This window comes from Lissotriton helveticus, chromosome 6, assembly GCF_964261635.1.
Source record: "Lissotriton helveticus chromosome 6, aLisHel1.1, whole genome shotgun sequence".
Classification (NCBI taxonomy): domain Eukaryota; kingdom Metazoa; phylum Chordata; class Amphibia; order Caudata; family Salamandridae; genus Lissotriton; species Lissotriton helveticus.
Window position 1 is genome coordinate 2,093,465,743 of NC_136067.1, and position 22,224 is coordinate 2,093,487,966.

A 22,224-nucleotide genomic window follows, 5' to 3' on the forward strand; every position below is an offset into this window, starting at 1 on the left:
TCTGTTTTATTATTTTACTCTCTTCTTCAAATAATCTACCACACACAACCTCTTACAGTCATCATATCTAGGATACAAAATCAGTTCTTACAAAGTTTTCGTTCTATTGCAAATGTTTGCAAATTTCAAAATAAACACCATCTGGACCATACACTTTCCTGTTTACATCCAATGCCTTCACATCCGAAACTCTTATCTGAGATTCTCCTTAAATCTAAATACCTATTCCCAGGCCAAGATTGAAACAAATCTAGAATAAGATTAACATCCCAGAGATCACATTTTGGCCTAGGCGTCCTTCTCAGTTTCATACTCTTTATAACCCTAGAAACCATTTTATCTTGTCCTACAGCTCTTCCCCCATCTGTGTATATATAACATATGCATACTCTCTAAATTCCCTTGTATCTGAACCTTGTTCCTGGCACCCAAGATTATTCAAGCAATTCAAAAGCCTTGTTCAAAAGTCGCTTGACGCACCAAAGGATGTTCTCCTTCTCCATTTATCAATAAACCTACCTCTGCTGAAATCAAAAATGGCTCCTCGCAAACCAACTCCAAAATTGTTGGGAACCATTCTTGCGAAACCCAGAATGGAGTCACGAGAACCAGACAATATCTCTCCTTTCGTAACTTCAAAAATGATCTCTGTATCATGCAAAAGGAGGAAATGCATAATCTCTCAACTCTTTTCAACTCTGTTGGAATGCATCCACCACCCAAGCTCCTGGTTCCGGACCCCAATTCACATACATGCCCACCTGAAACATTAGCCTGCATGCAAAAATATTCACTTCAATTGGACTTCACACATTCCTTATCTTGTCGAAGACTTCTGGACACAACTTCCAGTCACTGAAATCCATCTGATTGTGAGAGTTCCAATCTGCATTCTTGTTCATATGTCCTGGCAAGCACTCCCCTTTTACACAAATCTTGTGTTCTAAGCAGCAGTACCAAAGCTCCTTGGCCAAATCCGACAACCCCTTGGATCAAATTCCACCTAATCTGTTTATATATGCCACAGCTTGCACACTGTTCATCTTCATAAGAACAGAATGTTTTTTTAATATCGTCCTAAAACTCTTCAATGTATACAAATATGCTGTCATTTCCAGACAATTTATATGATGTTGTCTCTCCAATGCTGACCAACTCCCTCCTGATTCTCCCCTAATCTCGCTTCCCAGCCCACCAGGTTGGCATCTCTCTCTAATCCAAACACTGGTGAGCAGCCAAAAATCGCTTGGCCATTCCAAGCCTCCATATTGTCCAACCGCCATTGTCACTCTTCCCTCGCATCCTGACTCAACTGCACACTGTTCCCCATACCAGGCATCTACTTTCACCCTCTGTAAGGCTTGATAATGTGACAGCCCGAAGCATAGGGCTGGGATCAGTGATGGAAGCAAGCCTATCACTCGGGCCAAATCTCTTAATGTTAACATGGGTTTTTTAAAACCTGACTCAATTCATACTTTATCATCTTCACTTTCTTCTCTGGTAACTGTAACACAACCTCTACCGATTTTATAAATAAACCAAAGAATTCTATCTGCTGGCAAATGCACCAGACCGATTTCTGCATGTTCACTAAGAACCCTAAAGTTTCCAACAACTGATTCCTCTTCAACTCTTCCTGCGACATTATCAATATATTGTCAGGATATATTATAAGCTGTACTCCTCTCTCACTCAAATGTGCAACCACCACTCTTAAAACCTTTGTAAAGCACCACGGTGCTGATGAAATACCATACAGGAGATAAAGAAACTGATACAACTGCTTCCGCCATCTGAACTTTCCCATTTGGATTGAAAAGTAAGCATCCTTCAGATCTATTTTCACTAACCAGGCGTTTTGCAACACAATATCCCTCAAATGATGGATTCCCTCCACCTTGAAATGTCTGTAAACTATAAACCTGTACAAAATCTCAAAGATTTATCACCGGCCTCCACCCTATGTCCTTCTTTTCTTCTAAGAAAAGAGTGCCTGGAAACTTTTTAAAACCTTCCACCACTGGCTTTATTGCACTTTTCAAAATCAAAGATTCTATTTCTGAATCCACTACCTTTTCCTGTACTTTTGAGATTTTTTATTGCAATTGGCCCTTTTTGCCTGTAATGATAACTCTTCAAATTCTATTTCAAATCCCTGTGCTGCTTGTAAAACCCATTCATCATGAGTTATCTTCTTCTATTCTTTTACAGAAAACTTCAGACGACCACCCACACTGCCTGGGAAAAAAACAAAAATAGCCATGGCACTCTCCTTGTAGCGTTGAAGAAGTCTGTCCTCTGCCTCTACCAACTTTTCCTCTTTAAGATCTTCCTTTGTTTGAAAAGAAACTTGGTGAGGTCTGAAATCCCCTTCCAAATCCTCAATTCTGATATTGGGACCTTTGAAATCTTTGGGCGCCGCAGATTTTCCTCTTTGTCTATAAAGAATCTCCCCAAACATTTTCTTCATGTTAAACTGGGTTTTGTCCAGAGCCATGAAAGTAGAAATGTACTTCCCAATACTCTTTACTATTCCTTTCCCATAGAGTCAATCAATCAATTAAGGTTTTGTAGAGTGCACTACTCAGCCATTAGGGTCTCAAGGCGCTGAGGGGTGGGTGTGAGCAGCTCCGTTGGCCTCGAAGAGCTAGGCGTTGAAGTCAGTTAAGCAGAGGTTACTCTTGGGGGCATGGAAGGAGAGGCGGTCATTGAGGCTTTGAGGTCCGATGTTGTTGAGGGCCTTGTTGGCATTCATGAACAGCTTGAAAGGTATTCTTCTTTCGACGAGGAGTCAGTGGAGGTTGCGGAGGTGTTGTGGTTATGCCGGGGGGATATCAAGGATTAGTCTGGGTGCAGTGTTCTGGACGGTCTGGAGTTTGCTGAGGAGTTTTTTGTTGAACCCCGCATAGAGGGCACTGCTGTAGTCCAGTCAGCTGGTGACTAGTGCGTGAGTGACCGTTTTCCTGGAGTCAGGGGGATCCACTTGAATGTCTTATATAGTATGCAGAGTGTGTTGAAGCATGTGGAGGAGAAAACATTGATCTAGCAATTCATAGTAAGTGATTAGTCCAGTATGATGCCGAAGTTGCGTGCATGGTCTGTCGGGGTGGGTGGGTTTCTGAGGGCAGGGGCCACCAGGTGTCATTCCATATGGAGGGGGTGGAGCCGAGGATGAGGACTTCTGTTTTCTCCGAGTTGACTTTCAGGCAGCTGTTCTTCATCCAGGTTGTGACAGTATTCATCCCTTCTTGGAAGTTGTGCCTGGTGATTTCGGGTTCCTTAGTGAGGGAGAGGATGAGCTGGGTGTCATTGGAGTAGGAAATGATGTTGAGCCGTTGTTTCAGACGATATTTGCAAGTAAACCCTTCAAATTTGCTGAACTCTTTCTTTCTTAGCCAAATCCCCTAATATGGGATTTATTTTCATAAGAATGGCCTCTCTATATTCTGCTGAGATACCTGTATTGGCATTACCTAACATCACGATAGCCCTTTGACTCCATTCCCGCAATAGTTCTAAATCAATTTAAGTCTGATGCACATGCGCTTCCTTTGACACATCCAAAATACGTGCTAAGGGACCTAGCATGTCTAAAATATTGTCCTGACACTGTGTAAAAGAGCGTCCTGGACCTTTCTGAGGATTTCTTCCCAAACAGAACAAATAAGTAATAATCTCAGAGCCCAGATTTAGTGTATTGCAAATCTTGCTCTCAATTAGTGGCATAGCACATTCAGCCCTAAGTACTCTACTCACTTCCTTTTCCAAAGGTTTCTTTATCTACTCCTTTATGAACTTTGTAACTTGTTCCATGGGCCACCATTCACCACTTCTTAGATGAGGAATATTATATGGTGAGAGCAATAGTTCCCCCAAGGGGTTGACCAACACATTCTTTGTGTCAACAGACACCTCCAGAACAGTCCACTATGAAATCAAAATCCTTCTCCTCATTCAAATCTAAGATGTGTTCTTCCAAATCTTTACTTAAATTAGTTTTAGGCTCAAATCTCTATCATTGAAATTCTCGTTTAATCTCTCTCTGCCCGGACATCTACAACGCGCAAACCGCTACAGAATACTTTACCATGTGTGTCACCAAAGACACCTCTTCTCTTCATGATATTCAAACTATCCTACCCTGATTTAGTTGAAACAGACCCCTCAATATGTCTGGTTCTTTGTTTTCTTCTACCTCCTATTTATATGTTTCCATCACCCTCCGAAACTGACCAGTACTAATCCTCAGACCCCAACTCTTTTCTTTACTTCGACATTGGCAATTGAATAGTCTCTCTCATCTGGGTCTTCATCTCTTGCTTTGTAATTTTCCTCACTTTCCTCATTCAACCTCTCTTCAACCCCCTGACCAGTGCTTTACGCCTCTGAAGTCATCATGCCAATAAAGAAATATAATTTTGCTTTTCTTCCTAAACACCAGTATTTTCAACTACCAAACTACTGCAATACTTCCTTTCCTTCGCCCAACCACTCTAATTGCAATAGAGCGCTCACGGCCTACAACCAAGGAAAGGGAAATGACCATGGAGTATGCTCAGAGCGGGCAGAGACAGAATATCGAGTACAAAATATCGAGTTGCACAAATATCAAGTCATTAATATTGTGGGTCAGGAATATCGACAGCACGAATATCGAGGTCAAGAATATCGACTTAAGGTAAGAAATATCGTTTTTAAAAATATTGAAGTGTTTAATACTGTTTGCAAAAATATCGTTGTTAATATCGTTTTTTATTATTGCTATGTATTTTAGTATATCTTTTATATGTATGTGATGTATGTTTTTTGTATACGATTTTTTTTATTTTTAATATATGAGTTGAATTTTTAGTGGTTATACATGTTTTTTATTTGAATTTTGCACTTTCAGTACCATAGCAGGTTGTGGGTTTATAGAGGAACAGGGTGGGAAGTAATTTAATTATATTAAATATATTATTATCTTTTGCATTTGAATTTTGTTTTTTTTAGTTCCGTAGCAGGTTGTGGGTTTATAAGGGAATAGGGAGGGAAGTAATTTAATTATATTAGATTTATACATGTTTTACAATTTTATGTTTGTATTGTTTAGTTCCGTAGCTGGTTGTGGGTTTATAGGGGAATAGGGTGGGAAGTAATTTAATTATATTTAATTAATTGATGATTTTTTATTTATCAATCAATCATTGGTTTTTATGAAGTGCACTACTCCCCCGTGAGGGTCTCAAGGCTCTGAGGGTGGGGGGGTGCAGCTCTGGGTCAGTCGAAGAGCCAGGTCTTGAGGCACGTCCTGAAGGTGTGCAGAGTGGGGGAGCATCTGATGTTGACTGAGAGCTCGTTCTAGGTCTTTGCTGCGATGGGTCTCTGCCGGGGTGAGGTCAGAGGAGCGGAGGTTCCTTGTGGATACGTGGAAGGAGACTCTTTTGTTGAGTCCAGTGTTGTGGAGAGATTTATAGGCTTGTGTGAGTAGCTTGAAAGTCATTCTCCTTTCAATGGGGAGCCAGTGGAGGTCTCGTAGGTGCTAGGTCATGTGCTCATGTCGTTGGGTTCCGAGGACGAATCTGGCAGCGGTGTTTTGTATGGTTTGGAGCTTGTGCAGCAGGGTTTGGTTGATTCCAGTGTAGAGGGCGTTGCCATAGTCCCATCTGCTCATTATGAGTGTGTGGGTCATGGTCTTTCTGCATTTGGGGGATCCACTTGAAAGTCTTGCGGAGGATGCGGAGGGAGTTGAACAAGGTGGCGGCGATGGTGTTGAGCTGGCGGGTCAAGGAGAAGGAGGAGTCTAGAATGATGCCAAGGTTCCGAGCATGGTCCATCGGGGTGGGTGGGTTTCCGAGGGCAGGGGGCCACCAGGAGCTGTCCCTCACAGTGGGAGAGGGTCCGAGGACAAGGACCTCTGTCTTCTCTGAGTTCAGCTTTAGGTATATGATGCCCATTCAGGCTACAACATCTTTCAATCCTTCTTGGAAGCTGAGTCTGGTGTCTTTAGGGTTCTTCATGAGAGAGAGGATTAGCTAGGTGTCATCGACTAGGTGTCATCGGCGTAGGATACTATGCTGAACCCAAGCTGTCTGGCGATGGCAACAAGGGGGGCCATATAGATGTTGAAGAGCATTGTGCTGAGCGAGGATCCTTGGGGTACTCCGCAGTTGATCTCAGTACGCTCGGAGGATAATGGATGGAGGCTTATCCTATGGGTTTTGCCGGAGAAAAGAAGCAGATCCAGTTGAGGGTGTTTCGCTGTATACCGGCATCGTGGAGCATGGCTGCAAGATTACGGTGGGTGATGGTGTCGAAAGGCTGCAGAGAAGTCTAGTAGGATGGCCCTGGTCGAGTAGCATGCGGATGTCATCAGTGGTGACAAGGAGGGTGGTCTCAGTGCTGTGGTTGCTTCGAAATCCAGATTGGGAGAGTCAAGGATGGCGTTCTCTTCGATGAAGGTGGTCAGTTGGGTGTTGATGAATCTCTCAGAGACTTTGGCTGCAAAGGGAAGGAGAGAGATGAACCGGTACTTTTTCAGGTCCGTCGGGTCGGGTCGGCCAAGGGTTTCTTAAGGTGAGGCTTGACCTCTGCTAGCTTCCAGTCATCAGGGAAGATGCCGGAATCTAGGGAGGCGTTGATGGTCCGGCCTAGTTTGGGTGCTATGGAGGCAGCGGCTCTGTGGTAGATGTGAGTTGGGCAAGGGTCCGTGGGAGCTCCAGAGTGGGTGTTCTTCATGGTCATGGTGGTGTCCTCAGTGGTGGCAGGTTTCCAGGTGGTGATGGTCAGTTGGTTGCCGGTGGTGGGGAGGGGCACGGTGTCCGGAATCTGTTCGCTAAAATTGTTGTAGAGGCCCTTGATTTTCAGGCGGAAGTAGGAGCTGAGCTCATTGTAGAAGTCCTGAGAAGGTGTGACATCTGTGGGTTCGCTGGGGGTTTGGTGAATTCCTGTATAACGTTGAAGAGTTCCTTTGCGTTGCTTACGTTGATGTGGATTTTCTTCCTGATAAAGGTCCGCTTGGTGGCTCTTATGCACTGGTGGCTTTCGTTCATGGTGTTTCTGTGGTTGTTCTGGTCTTCTGTGGTTTTCCTGTTCCACTAGAGTTTCTTGAGGCGTCTGCAGGAGTGCCTGGCTTCTTGGAGGTCGGTGGTGAACCAGGCGGTCTTCAGGGGGCGTTGTTTGACAGGGTGACGGAGGGGTGCGAGCTTGTCAGTGCAGCCAGCGATCCAGCAGTGTAGTTGTTTGGCAGCGGAGTTGGCGTCGGTCGTGGCGGAGGGGGGGTGATGGAGGAGGGTGGTGTTGTGGTATTCCTCTGTGATCTTGCTCCATTTTCTCTCTTGTGCACCTTGGGTGCAGTGGTGGTGGTGTAGGTGAAGTTTACGCAGTAGTGGTCTGTCCAGAGGGGCTGTGTGGTGTGGCTGGTGCGGAGGTTTGTCACTCCTGCGAAGATGGGGTCCAGGGTGTGTCTGGACCTGTAGGTGGGGGTGGTGATGAGCTGCTTTAGTCATATTTGTTTAATTGAGATGTTATAGTGCCAAATATGTCAATTAATTTAATATGAATTAATTAATAATTGGTTAATTAATTTTAATTAATTAATTGGTAAGTAATTATGGTTGTAGTGTAATTCATTTTAGGTGTGTGTTGTGGTGTTTATAGATGTACATGGTGGGAAGAAATTTATTTTTAATTTATGAATGAATAATTGGTTGTTAAATAATTTTAAGTAATTAATTTTGGTAAATGTGTAATTGATTATATTTGTGTGTGGTAGTTTTTATAGGTGGAAAGGGTGGAAAGTAAATTATTTTTAATTGATGAATTAATAATTAGTTGTTGAATTTGTATTAATTAATTAATTGGTAATTAATTATGGCAGTTGTGTAATTAATTTTATGTGTGTATTGTGGTGTTTATAAGAGTAAAGAGTGGGAAGTAATGTGTGTTTAATTAATATATAGTTGTTAATTAATGTCAAGTATATGATATTTATTTTCGGTAAATGTTTATTTTATTGTGCTTTGTTTTTACTTTTAAAGGGGTAAAGGGTGGGTATTCCATAAAATTGTATTATTTAATTATTAGTTGTTAGTAATAGTTTTTCTTTCAAAATTAATATATAATTCTGTTTTATTATTTTATAGTTTAATTTAGGTCAATCAATGTTTTTTATTTATTGTATTAAAACAATATTTTTTTGATTATTAATAATGTTAAATATGGAAATAAATGTAATAAAAAATGTTGAAGTGTTTTGTTAATGGTGTAGTGTTATAGGGTATGAAATAAAATAAATACTTTTATGAATTCAATATTTTGTAGTTAATATTTGCTACATGCTGGTGCATTGTAAATTGGGGGATTAAATCCCCTTGAGTCCTGAGGGTCCCTGGGATCCAACTAGCCCACCAGGTACCTCCACTAAGCACCATAGAGCTGTGTTGCAGAGGTGTAAAAAGGGGCGTGGCATCGGACCACCTCTCTGAAAGGCAGCCCTCTGGCACATACTGGAGGTAACTGGTGGGCTAGTTGGTCCCCAGGGACCCACAGTATTGAAGGGGAATTAATTCCCCAATTTAAAATGAGCTACAGGGCCATTTGCAGAGTGTTGCTGGGAAGGGGCAGGGCCTCTGACACGATGTCGGTCTTATTATTTATTCATTTATTTATTTTAGAAAGGGGGCTCTGTGGTCCCCCTTCTTTTACCTTTTTTGGGCCCTGGGGACCCCATCCCCCAGTGCCTGACCCATCTCCGGGGGCTGCCTTTATTATCTTTAATGTTGTTTTGTTTTTGGGGGGCGGGCCACTTCTGGCCCTGGGGACCGCATCCCCCGGGGCCGTCCCTATCCGTTGGGGATTGTGGGGGGAGCCCCAATGCCCCCATGGTCCTGCCGGCTCCCCACCTCCTGTGGGAGCTGACATTTCTTTTCCACATGGGGAGCTGCTGACATGCAGTTCCCCGTGTAGAAAAGCAATCTGCTTTGGATTTTGGAAGCGAGAGCAGTACAACTGCGGAAGCGAGAGCAGTACAACTGCTCTCGCTTCCAAAATCCAAACCAGAGTCTGCAATGACAGGGGGGGAGCCGTACAGCTCCAGCTCTGTCATTGCAAACAGCAGTACCCTGGGGGTGGGCACCCCGGGACACTGCAGGTGCCGACCCTGGGGGGTGGTAGTCCCCAGGGCCATTGAGGGCTCCAGAAGGCCCCCCCCAAAAAAAAAGTGCACAGCCAAAAGGAGGTGGTGGTCCAAGGGGCTGAGGGGTCCATAACAGACCTCCAAATTTACATGATTAGTGCCCCGGGGAGGTGGCTTTCCCCAGAGTGTGTGGGGGGGGCTCGAGCCCCCCACCAAGTTCAATTTTCATTAAAAAAAAGAAGCCCCGGGGGTGGCGGTCCCCGGGGCTGTGGGGGTCTGTGTGCCCCCGTGAACATTTCAGAATAGCCCCAGTGGTGGCAGTCCACGGGGCTTGAATTAAACAAGGCCCGGGGGTGGCGTTCTCCCAGGGCTGCAGGAGTGCCGTGTGCCCTCCCGCATAATATATACATACCCCCTGGGAGGTGATGGTCCCCGGGGCTGTGGAGGCCCCCTAATATTTTTGGGCAATGCCCCCAGGGACCTGGCCCCCACCGGGGCCTCAATTAAATTAAGTGCAGGAGCCCGCGATTCTTTTTTTTAAAAATGTCGGTGGGATTCGAGACTCCAGCATGAATTTCGCTGATATTGTTTTAAAAAATGCTTTTTTTTACCTGGGGTCCTTGTGGGACCCCCTGAGCAGGCCAAGGGGGTCATGGTGTTTCTACCCTGCCCCCTTTTCTTGTTTTTAAACTTTGTTTTACTGTTTTCTTGTGACTCAGTTCTACTGAGTCACAAGATGGCTGCCAATACTTCCTGGTTTGTGGTGTTGGCAGCCAATCACAATGAAACTTGTGCTCGGGAGGGGTCGCGACTCCACCGCGTCCCTAGATATCAAAAGTTTTTCTTTTCAAATGTATCAGGAACTTCTAAACGGATTTACGCCATTTAGCAAAAAGGGCTCTTTTTGAAACGCATTTTGGTACCCCCCCATTTGTCCCAGCCACCGCTTATCGAATCACCCTGAAATTTTCAAGACAGGAGCGGGCCACCAGTTTTCAAAATATTGCGAAGATTTCTCAACAGGCGCCAAAGATATTGAAAAAACAAGAAAACGCTTTTCCTATGGAAACTAGGTCCTAACTATAACTACCTACTGGCGGCAGCCAGTAGGTAATACATATATATATATATATATATATATATATATATATTCACTGAAAAAACACAGGTTTCAGGGACGTTATAGTTAGTTTAACATTTCAGTCATACAAAACCAGAGAAATGTGTCCGTTATAGTTAGTTGAGGCAACTATAACTCGCGCCCCCGCAATGTACTGCTGATGACGTTGCATATTGCATAATTCATGACATGGTTAGTGACATCACTGATGACATCTCAAATGACATCACTGATGACATTATCCAGTGACTGTGTGTTTCTGTAAAGTTTAAATATGTTCTATGTATGTATATATGCCAAGGTGTATTGAAGAATGAGTCGGTGTATAACTGTCTGAATGCATGATTTAGTAGGTGCGTGACTGACTGTATAAGTGAGTGATTAAACGTGATTCACTGGGTGTATGGGTTCAAGAGTACATCTGTGAAGGGATGTATGGGTAGGTGAGTGTGTATGTATGGGTGTGTTTGTGAGTGTTCCGACGTCACTGTGGTATGTGTGTGAGTAACTACATATGTGAAAGGCAGTATGTGTGAGTGTTGGACTATATAAATGACTATATGTGAGAGCGGCTGTATGGCTGAGTGTGTATGCTAATTTCTAACTATAACATCCCTGAAATCAATTTTTTTTTCAGTGAATTTCTAAGGTTTTTTTAAATGCTAATTTCTAACTATGCCTAGAACATTTGCAGAAAGAGGAAGAAAGGCACAGAAAGAAGCAAGCGATATGCAGAAAGAACTAACAGAGGTCCACAAAGAGGCCTTCTTGCAAAGTCATCCAGTGTGCTGTCTGTAACTGGTGGAAACTGACTCTGACTAACCAGGCCCGGAGCCAGTGCTATGCTAAAAGACACTTAGATTACAGTGAAAACACCTACATACACTAGGGTACACTATGGGTTGGGGTACCCCTGTGATTGGCATTACCTCCCCTCTAAGGCCCTTTTACATAATAGGTACAAAAGAGGGTGGTGATGGACGGAGCATCTGAACCAATCATACACTCACACCCACTCAACAGATCTGGGTTTAATCAATCACCGTTCTTTAGCCCACTCTGCCACCCCAGTTCAGACATGGCCATATGCAAATCAGTCTGACCCTGTGCCTCATGGGAACAGTCCAGCCCGAACTGCCAAGACATGCCTTCCCTGGACCGGAAACAAGCTTCCGAGGACCGGTTTCTGGCATTTCAGCCGTCTTCAGCCCGGCTTGCTTGAATCCAGTGGCAAAGTGAGCAAGGGACTCTGTCTGAGCATACCCTGCCAAGTTATGGCGAACAAAGTGGTACAAAAGGGGGTGGTGATGGACGGAGCATCTGAACCAATCAAACACTCACACCCAGTCAACAGATCTGGGTTTAATCCATCACCGTTCTTTAGCCCACTCTGCCACCCCAGTTCAGACATGGCCATATGCAAATCAGTCTGACCCTGTGCCTCATGGGAACAGTCCAGCCCGAATTGCCAAGTTTGGCTCGCTGACTAGGCAGAGGAGACTACCCCGGGTCCTTTTGGATTCCTACATTGACCTGTAAGGCGTTGCGGTGCACCAATGGCAACTGGCAGGGGGCCCAAGGCCAACGCACAGAACAAAGTTGCAAAATTCACCTGGACTAGGGTGGGAGAGGACAAAGGCACACCTCCAATGGAGAACGCTGAAGTACAACCTAACCCTGCATGACGTCATGACAGCAATTAATGGAATGCGTACATCGCTGTACTCAGTTACAGTAGAGGTTTCATTAATCAGAGCAGACTTGCATAGGATCTTTAAATCGTTACAACAGCGTTGCAAGCCGACACATCCCAGCTTCAACAGCAGGTGGCTGACCTGGAGACAAAACAGGAAAGAATGGCGCAACAACTTGATGATTATGAAGGTAGGGCACGAAGTAACAACATAAGAATTTTGGTCGTCCAGGAACGGGCTGAGGGCCCAGCAGCGGACTTGTACGTAGAAGAATTGATAACAACCCATTTACAACCCAAGACCGTTTCGCACTACTTCTCGATAGGAAGAGCGCACAGAGTACCAGGAGGTAGGCCAAAGCCAGGGGCCCCCCCGAGAGCCCTCATCGCCCGTGTCTTCAACTATCGTGATAGAGATATAATACTACAGACGGCGAGATCCAGCCCGCCACTAAAGGTCGATAACAGCGAGATCACCTTTTTTCCAGACTTCACAGCGAAGGTACAGGCTCAGCGTCGCAGCTTCCAAGCAGTAAAGAAACAATCACGGGACAGAGAAGTGAAATACGCAATGCTCTTTCCGGCAAAACTGAGAGTGGAATCTGATGGTAGAACGTGGTTCTTTATATCGCCAGAGGAAGCATGGAACTGGTTGGAGGGCTGGAGAAGGGTTGGAGGCCAAAGAAGACAGCATACTAGCGGACCTAGACAACAAAGGGGGACCATGAACAAATTATTGGTGGATGGCCCATCAGACAGAAGTGAGAAGACAACGGAGCGGGAAAAGACATTAAGGAATTGGAATGCCGACCGGAAGCTCTGCAGAAGCACAAGTTTGCAGAGGGGTTAGTATGTTATTAGGACTCATGCACATATGCGGTTAATTGGTTAATTGCTAATTGCTAACTGTTCATTGCTAATTTGATTGATGTTTGTGTATTTGATTGATGTATGCTTGCATGTTTCACACCTCACGGGTAGAGGCCCTCTTGGACCAAAAGTTGAACTGCGACAGGCGAGGTGTAAAACAAGACTTGCGGAGATGGGGATTGGCTAAGCCCGCGCTCTTTCAAAATGTTGGGGGAGGAGACAGGCACTCTGCCTAGTTGGGGAGTGGTTAGTTTTACATTCACGGGAAGGGAAGCAGAGAAGGGGCTGGGGGACGGGAGGGATGTTCATTTATTCAATGCTTTGTTGTATTGAAGTATATTATTTGTGAAATTATTTATGCCAATTTCTACACTGGTCTCAGAAATAGAGACAACACGCATAGAGGAATTACTCATGTTCAATTGGTACTAAGTGACAGATATCCACTACCATCAATCTACTGTATTATGTTTTACATCATGTTATGGGATGGGGACTGATAAAGACCGAGTACTATCTGTTTTATCCTGGAATGTTAACTGGATGGGGGATAAAATAAAGAGGTGATTGTCCAGCAATATCTGAAAAGGCATTCTTCGGACCCTGTACTACTACAAGAAACTCACTTAGTGGGTAACAAAAGTAAGTACCTAACTCTATGGGGATACAAACTCCTGGTGCATGCGGACTACACCACTGGCTCTTGGGGTACGGGGATCTTGGTGATGAGAAGTACTCCCTTGATTGTACTCAAAATGTGGGCCGACCTGGAGTGTTGATTTGCTGTACTGGAAGCCCAATGGGAAGGTAGAGCAGTTAATGTTATCTCATTATATTTGCCGCCAACATTGGGTAAGACAGCCCTGGTAGACCTTGGCAACGTATTGACCGGACTTCCCAAAGGCACCTTAATTATGGAGGGGGACTATATTATGACAATGAATGATAGGCTGGATAGACACTCATAGCGACCTGGAGCTAGACCGAATGAACTCATGGCAGAATTTACCACGGCACTAGGGCTCACTGACGTGGAGCGAGAACTACAACTGACTGACATACAATACACATATTTTTCTAGCATTCACAACAGTCTATCTCGTATTGACTATTTTCTAACATACACAGCCTTGTTAGGCAGCTTTAGGAACTTCCAGACCTTGCCCAGAGGTATCTCAGATCACTCCCCAGTCAGACTTGAGTTCACATATGGGGAACAACAGCCACGCACCACCATAGTCCTTAGCCCATGGATGCTGAAAATACCAGATATTAAGGAGGAACTGTGTGCTCAAACAGTGAATTACTTTAAAGAGAATGTAGGAACGGTTGACTCGGCCCAAACGATATGGGAAGCGCATGAAGTAGAAAATTACCTACACAAACTACAGGAAGATCAAGCACGTAACCCCTCAAACCACACACATCACCGACGGACCCTGAAGCAAGACGAATATAGAATTAAAGCTCGAGAACACATGATGGCCAAACATAGCAATATTCAACACAGACTATATGAACTAGGTGACAGGTCAGGTAAGACCCTGGCGTGGTTGGAATAGAGAGAACGGGGCTCGAGGTGGGTGACCAGATTGAAACTATCGGAGGGAAGGATACTAACACAACCTAGAGACATTGCGGAGGCATTTGCAGATAACCTAGAGAAGATATAATCCCCTTCCACCACCTATACAGCGGAAGACTCACATCAGCTTCTCGTGGACAGCGATGTACCGACTCTCTCGGATTTTGACAGAGACTCCCTGGAGGGGGACTTGACAGTTGAGAAGATTCAACAGGCTATTGGTCGTATTCACTACGGGAAGGCGATTGGACCGAATGGCACTCCCATCGATGTTTTAAAAGCTATGGCCTCCCAGGTAACCCTGCACCTCGAGCCATGTACGAGGAGAGCTATGAGAAGGAATTGTTACCAGCAGATCAACGTCTAGCTACCTTTGCGGTTATTTGTAAGCCAGGGAAACTGGCTGATAGGTGTGGTTCCTATAGGCCAATTCCGTTGATCAATATAGAAGCTAAAATCCTAGCATAAGTTCTCGCTCTATGGCTTATGACAGTGATCTCATCCCTAGTGCACCCTGATCAATCGGTGTTAGACCTGGCACCATTGGCGTGGGTCTCCCTTCCATTTTCGCTGTTGCCTCATGTGTTTTGCTGGTGTTAGATGCTTTGAGCACTGTGTCACTGCTGTCCAGTGCCACAGAGCAAGTGTTCCCTGCTGTAAATGTATGTATTAATTGGTGATTCCATCATTGACTATTTGGTTTACTTGTCAGACCCTAGTACAGTGCACTGAGTGTGCCCAGGGCGTGTAAATCCAAATGCTATTAGTGGGCTTGCAGCACTGGCTGTGCCACCCACAGAAGCAGCCTTGTAAAATGTGTCTAAGGTCTGCCATTACAGAGCCTGCGTGCAGTCTGGTACTGTCATGCTGACTGGGCAAGGGCACCCACTTGCCAGTCCCTAAACCTTCCCTTTTCTTCATATCAGTCACCCATATGGTACGCCCAAGGGCAGGGCGCATTGTATGTATAAGGTAGGACAAGGCCTGATGTGTGTGGCATGTCCTAATAGTGAATTACAGCCATTTTCATTTTTCACTATTGCAAGGCTAAGTGTTCTCATAGGCCAGAATGGGTGGTTAGAATTATTACATTTTATAATCCTAACCGACTCAGAGAACATGGTAAAAGAAATGTGTTACTTACCTGTAACTGCAGTTATCCAGTATTAGTGTCTTTCATAGATTCACATGCCCGAATCATTCCCCTTCATCGAGACGGGAGCCTCCGGTATATAAAAAAGTAATGTCCTAGAGACATACATAGAAAAGAATAGGCCTAAGGATCTCACCTTAGTGTCCTATCCACTTCCTTATGTAAAAGGGACCAAAACAGAGTAGGCCCAAGGGTCCCATCTTAGTGGCCTATCTGTGTCCTTTTGTAAAAAGGACCAAAGTTAAGAAACCAACCAATCAGCTACCACCTCCTGTGGTTCTGAAAAATCTGGATTCATATAATAGTACTGGACTCGAGAATAAAAACTTTCGTCGAAATAGGACGAATTTGGTATCAAAAGACCGAGAATGACGAGTACATCAAGTACATGTATTTTCGGCGTATTCGAGTGACGATTTCACCTCGAAATCGTCATTTACATTCTGAACCCTTAGCTACATGTTGCCCTTTACATAGGCCTTAATCCAGTTGAATTTGATTCCACAAGGACACATACTCCTTAATCGACTTCTCCCTGACCCCAGTACAAGTTAGAACCATTGCCCCAGGCCGAACTCGTTAGGTCAGTTCCCTCCCAGTGGCCGAGCAAGATAGCATCTAGGCTCAACCAGCCATAAAACCATTTCAGCGCGCACACCTGCCATATCTCGCTCACATCTTTCTCCACTCCTTTTCTTCACTTGCTTTATGATGGGGAGGTGACCGTTTTTATTGGGGGTCCAGCGATATCTGATGAAATGTTGGGCCTTGCCGGATGATTTGTTATGGGCAGCACGACGTGAAATATGTACATGTCATCATGACTCTGCTTTTCTTTTGTAATCAGTAACTATAAATGAAATACCACGAATCCAAGGAATGTTTTGCCCAAGGCTGAAAATAATGTATAAGAAGAGAAGCCTGACTTCGTGAAAGTGTGCAGTCTCCTGAGAATATACCCGTGTTGTACTTCTAGGACCCTATTACCTTGGTTGCAGCCAATAAACGAATCTTTGACTTCACCTGGAAGACTCTGAGTTTCTGTAGGTCTGACTCAGGAGAACCCGAGGTCTCTGGGTGTTGATCCCCTGGCACCGCTGGGTTACCGGTTCTGTGCCGGTTCTTAAAAACCCAGTACCTCAATTGGCGCCCAACGTGGGGCGATTCCAGTGGTACCAATCAGCCTGAAGATCGTGAGGAGCTTCGTGTGGAAATTCCGGAGGAGGGCCCACCACCTCATCGACCCCTGCATGTCGACATGGTCCGAAGGTCTTTGCTGCGAGGTTCCCCGCTTCCCGACGGCTACAAGGACTGCTGCCCTGGCTATCGCCCTGATGTTGGACCCTTGAAGTTTTCGGTAGAGCGAAACGCTGAGACGAGTCTTCTGGTGACGCCATCGATATTTTCAGTTAAGTATAAGTGGAGCGTCTCCCAGTCCTTAGTTGGACTTACTTTGTGGTATCTTGGAGATACAAAAGGTTTTTACTGGTACTTGCAAGCACCATAACTGAAGGACTCGTGTATTCACGAGAAATATCGTAATCGATAAATCCTTTGAAGTTTTGGAACTAGACTAGAGAGCGAGGATGCCTAGTCTTAGACTTGGGAATTGGTTTTGTCTTGGTAGTAATAATAGGGACTCCCGATTGGAGGACTCATGTCCGGTTCCTCCAGTTGGAACTCCGACTTACGAGCTATATGTTAAACATGGGGTAGGCCCCATCGTTTACAACGAAGTATGGATTAAATACACTAGGAAAGATGGTGTTTTAAAATGGCCCCAATCTGGTAGCTTTGATTCTGAAATCTTAGACAACCTTGAAGTTAAACTCTTCAAAAAGAAAGCCCGGCCGGCGATGTTTGACTCTTTCCGCTTATGGCGCAAAGAAGCCAAACAAAAAGAAATTAAATTAGCTAAGAAAAATAAGAGAGAAGGGGGACTTTCAGTAATGCAAGCTGCTGTGCAGTTTAAAGATAATGAAGAAGAGCAGATAAATGAGCAGTTGCACAGGCAACGTAAAATGGCTATAGATAAGTGTTATCCAGTTTTGCCGTCTTTTCAGCAAGAGGCAGCAAAAGAGCGTGAAAAAGACCAATTAATGTCGCAATTATTAACTTCACCACCCCCCTATGCGCAGAATGCCACAGCACCCCCGCAACCTTTAGTTGCACAAGCTGCGCCTCCTGCTCTTGCACAGCACTCACCAGCTGTTCTTCAGCTGGCTCCTACTTCTTCGGTGCAGCCTCCTCCAGGCCCACCGACCACTTCTGTTTCACCTGTGTTTTCTACGATTTTGCCTACTATACTTTCTACATCTCCTAATGCCCCCTCTACGATTTTGCCTAGTATCACATCTATTATTCCTGATACCTCTTCTGCCATCTCTACACCCGCCTTATCTCACCCCGTTTTTCCATATGTTTGTCCTTCAGTTTCACCTTCCATTCGGCAGAAAATTGCCAGCACTGTTACTAATCTTCTTTTACCTCTTTTCGGGTCGCCTGCTACGACCCCTAACATAGGAAGAAGACAGTTGCGAAGTCAACTGCCTGATTATCAAGAGAGAGATTCCCTGAATAGTTTAGCTCGGAAATGGGTCCTGGACACTGCAAAATATGATATACAGTCAGTCATGGAAGTCTTCCATCAATGGGAAACAGCGACACAGAGATATGTTTTCGAACAGATGTGTGTCTTTCTTGGCGAGGATTTAGAAGACAATGATCAAGAATGCATCCCACAAGAGATGTGTCGTGTACGATTTAAATTTGGAGAGGGTATGATTGTAGGTCCCGATTTGGAAAAGGCAGTTGAAATGCTATTATCACATCGAAGTAAGGGAAGCAGTTCTGGGTCACCATCGGAATCTAGTGTATCTAGTAGGAAAAAGGCACGACAATACCCTATGAGAGAAGTTCCCCCACAGTGGAGGGAGGGTGACGCGACAGCTGTCCCACCTGTCCTGCCACACTTCCACCGTGTATGGGTACATGTCCCATGGAAGCGAGCCGAAGTTTTAGCACTCAAACAAACACTACCAGATCCGCGTAAAAATCCTGCAGGGTACTATAAAGAATTGTCGCAAACTGCTGGGTCATGTATAATGAATTTGGCCGATATCGATATGTTATTCGGGAACGTTGTTCCGCAGCCTTTATGGGGAAAAAATTGTCATGTAGATCATGACCAGGAATTAGGTGACACGTGGGCTAATATTACTGCTGCAGATGCACGCCAAGTTGGTGGTGCCAAGCCTGAGCCTCTGATAGCGGAACTACCTGGTAGAATAGTAGATTACATGAAAACGATAATGCCTGCAATACGCGTAAATTGGGATAAGTTATCTGCATGCAAGCAAAAGAAAGAAGAAACTGTTTCAGATTTCTTCACCAGATTTGAAGAAACATTCATTGACCACAGCGGTCAAGATATGACCACGGAAGGTGGTCAGAGATTGTTTGTCGATAAATTTGTGCACAATCTGCTTCCAGATTTGTGTAGGAAATTAAAAGATTCGGAAAGTTCTCGGGCAGTCTCATCTTCAGCCCAGATATTAGCTACCGCACAGTACTACGAGAATAGAGACAAAGATGAGAAAGATAAAGTAGAAAAGAAAACTAGAGAACTCAAAACGAAGGTTTTGCTACAGCAAGCCTATCCGCCACGTGGTGGTGGTAATCAAAATAATAATGGTCAGAATCACTACCAGAACACTTTTCAGCAGCCTCAACAATATCAGAGAAACTTGCAAAGATTCGATTACACTCAACACCGCGTAGGTCCCAACCAGTGTTTATATTGCAAACAAGAGGGTCATTACAAATATAACTGTCCTGCCCTACCACAACGTGCAAATGGAATTCCTGGCGTAAGAGGTCGTGGTAGTCAGCAAGCGCCTAGAGGTAGAGGGCGTGGAAACGCCCCTCAGGACGCACGTCCCCTTCCACCACAAAACTCTATGAATAGGTTTGACCAGCAAAATAACGTATCTGACAGGACAGCTCAATACTACGTTGATGAGTATTACACAGAAAAGGAGCAGTGGGAAAATGAGGATTGCTAGGACAGCCATAGACGAAGAGAGGGAGTCGTTTCAGTTCCAGTAGATCAGAGTGGACCTTACGTTGAGGTGATTACATCAGGTGTGTCAGAACCTTTTCTGTTGGATACTGGTGCTACAAAGAGTTCTATTATGCACTCCAAACTCCCTGGCGCACCTTTGTCTGGCGAAATGAACGTTTCTGTAGGTTTTTCTGGCGCCCCAGTTAGAAATCCGATTTCTGACCCTTTATCTCTTTCTGTTGGTCCTTGTGAATTCGAAGCACCCCTTATTTTGACAACAGGTTGTGGTGAAAATTTGCTAGGATTAGATTTGCTAAAAAGATTGTATGCGCCTTTGTACTGCTCTCCTTCAGGAGTACAACTTACTTTAGGTAAGAAAGTGGTTTCTCCCATGTATTTGTCGAGAAATGCACTTCCAGCAGAATTGGCACTTCTCCCAGATATTCTTTGGGCTACTGGTCCAAATGATGTAGGTCTTTTAGAAATTCCACCATATGTTGTAACATTGAAGTCGAATGTCAAAATGCCACGAATCCCCCAATACAGAATATCCAATGAGGGTGAAAAAGCTTTGCTAGCGATTGTTTACGAGTTGATTGAAAAAGACGTGATTGAAGAAACACGAGGCAATATTTGCAATAGTCCTGTTCTGCCTGTTTTAAAACGAACTGACCCTTCTCAGCCACCTGTGTATAGATTCGTGATTGATCTTAGAGAAGTAAATAAGATAGTGGTGCCACAATTCCCAGTTGTCCCCGACATTACAACATTATTGACTATGATTCCAGCCTCTGCCTCCTGGTTTTCGGTGATTGACCTGAAGAATGCTTTCTTCAGTATCCCGATTGCTGAGGAAAGTAGGGATATTTTTTTCTTTAGTTTAGGAGGTCGCAGCTTCCGCTTTAAACGCGCTCCTCAGGGCTACTGTGAAAGCCCCTCAATATACAGTCAAGCTCTGAAAACACAACTTGACACAATGGTTCTGCCCAAAGGTGCTACTCTCGTACAGTACGTGGACGATTTGCTCATCGCTGCGGATACTGAGAAAATTTGTAAAATGGCCACGTTGACATTACTGCGTCATCTATGTGATCTGCATCACAAGGTGTCACTTTCCAAGCTTCAATATTGCCGACAAGAAGTGACCTACTTAGGTCATCTCTTATCGAAGGAGGGAAGGAAACTGACCCCAGAAAGAATTCAGGCAATAGCAAAATTGAGTGTACCAAGAACACAGAGAGAAGTACGTGCTTTCTTGGGCATTACATCATACTGTAGACAGTGGATTCCAAATTTTTCGTTATTAGCCAAACCCCTGTTGGCATTAACGTGTAAAAATACACCCAATCCCATTCACTGGTCTGAAGAGTGTCAGAAAAGTTTTCTCGAATTACGCACAGCATTATGTTCGGCCCCTGTGTTAGGTAACCCCAACTACAGTAAGCCTTTCACATTATATGTCCACGAGAAGGAGGGCTGTGCATTGTCTGTGCTGACCCAGTTATACGGAGATAGACAGCGGCCATGCGCCTATTTTTCGTCAACTTTGGATCCGGTAGCACGAGCATTGCCAAGTTGTTTAAGGGCTACAGCAGCAGCAGCTGTTTCCATTCGACAGTCTGCAGGTCTAGTAATGAATAATACACTAATCGTGATGGTCCCGCATGCAGTAGACACATTGTTAAATAGGACCAAGACACAGCACTTAACTAGTGCTCGACTGTCCAGTTATGAATTGACGCTACTAGCGAGCCACGTGCACATAAAAAGGTGCAGTACCTTGAACCTAGCCACATTGTTACCAATTGCAGAGGAATCAGATGATTCAGAACAGCACGATTGTTTCCTCAGAACAGAGGAAGAGACGAAAGGGAGAGTTGATTTGTTCGACACTCCTCTTGCTGAATGTGATGGTATATTATGGGTGGATGGTTCGTGCTTTAAGCTCCCAAATGGTAACGTGACTACAGCATATGCTGTCACAACTTTGCACACGCTCATTGAAACTGCGCGAATACCACATGGTTCAGCTCAAGCCGCTGAACTCGTGGCACTGACGAGAGCATGTGTGTTATCTAAAGGAATGAAAGTGACTGTCTATACCGACAGCCAGTACGCTTTTGGAGTGGCTCACAGTTTTGGACGATTGTGGAGAGAACGTGGGTTCCTGACTTCGCATGGAGCTAAGATTCAGCATGGTCAGTTGGTGAATGAGCTTCTTGAATCACTGACGTTGCCCCTGCAAGTAGCGATCGTGAAATGTAGTGCTCACAAGAAAGTGACTGATGATGTTGGTCGTGGAAATGCATTCGCTGATGAAACTGCTAAGGAAACTGCAAAGAATATGATGAGCCGAATGTATGTTGCGAGCCCAGAAAGATGGACTGGTGATGTTGGAATATGTGAAGACATGATAGAAAGTGTGAAGTCCATCCAAGCTGAGGCCACGGAGAAAGAGTTAAGCATGTGGAGAGAAAGTACAGGGAGAATGGATGCAAATGGTTGTTGGATTGAATTGACAGAGCAACAGAGATGGTTGTTACCCGATGCATATGTGCCTGCAGTGGTTACAATGGCTCATGGAATGGCCCATATCAGCGCGAAAGGGATTTGCGAGTTGTT

The 22,224-nt window shown here is 44.6% G+C and overlaps 1 protein-coding gene across 9 annotated transcripts in view; it reads right to left on the bottom strand.

Annotated features, from left to right (window-relative positions):
- The window catches only part of LOC144764028 (uncharacterized), a 1,051,947-nt gene that overhangs the window by 576,113 nt on the left and 453,610 nt on the right, over positions 1-22,224 (bottom strand). The window lies entirely within an intron of this gene.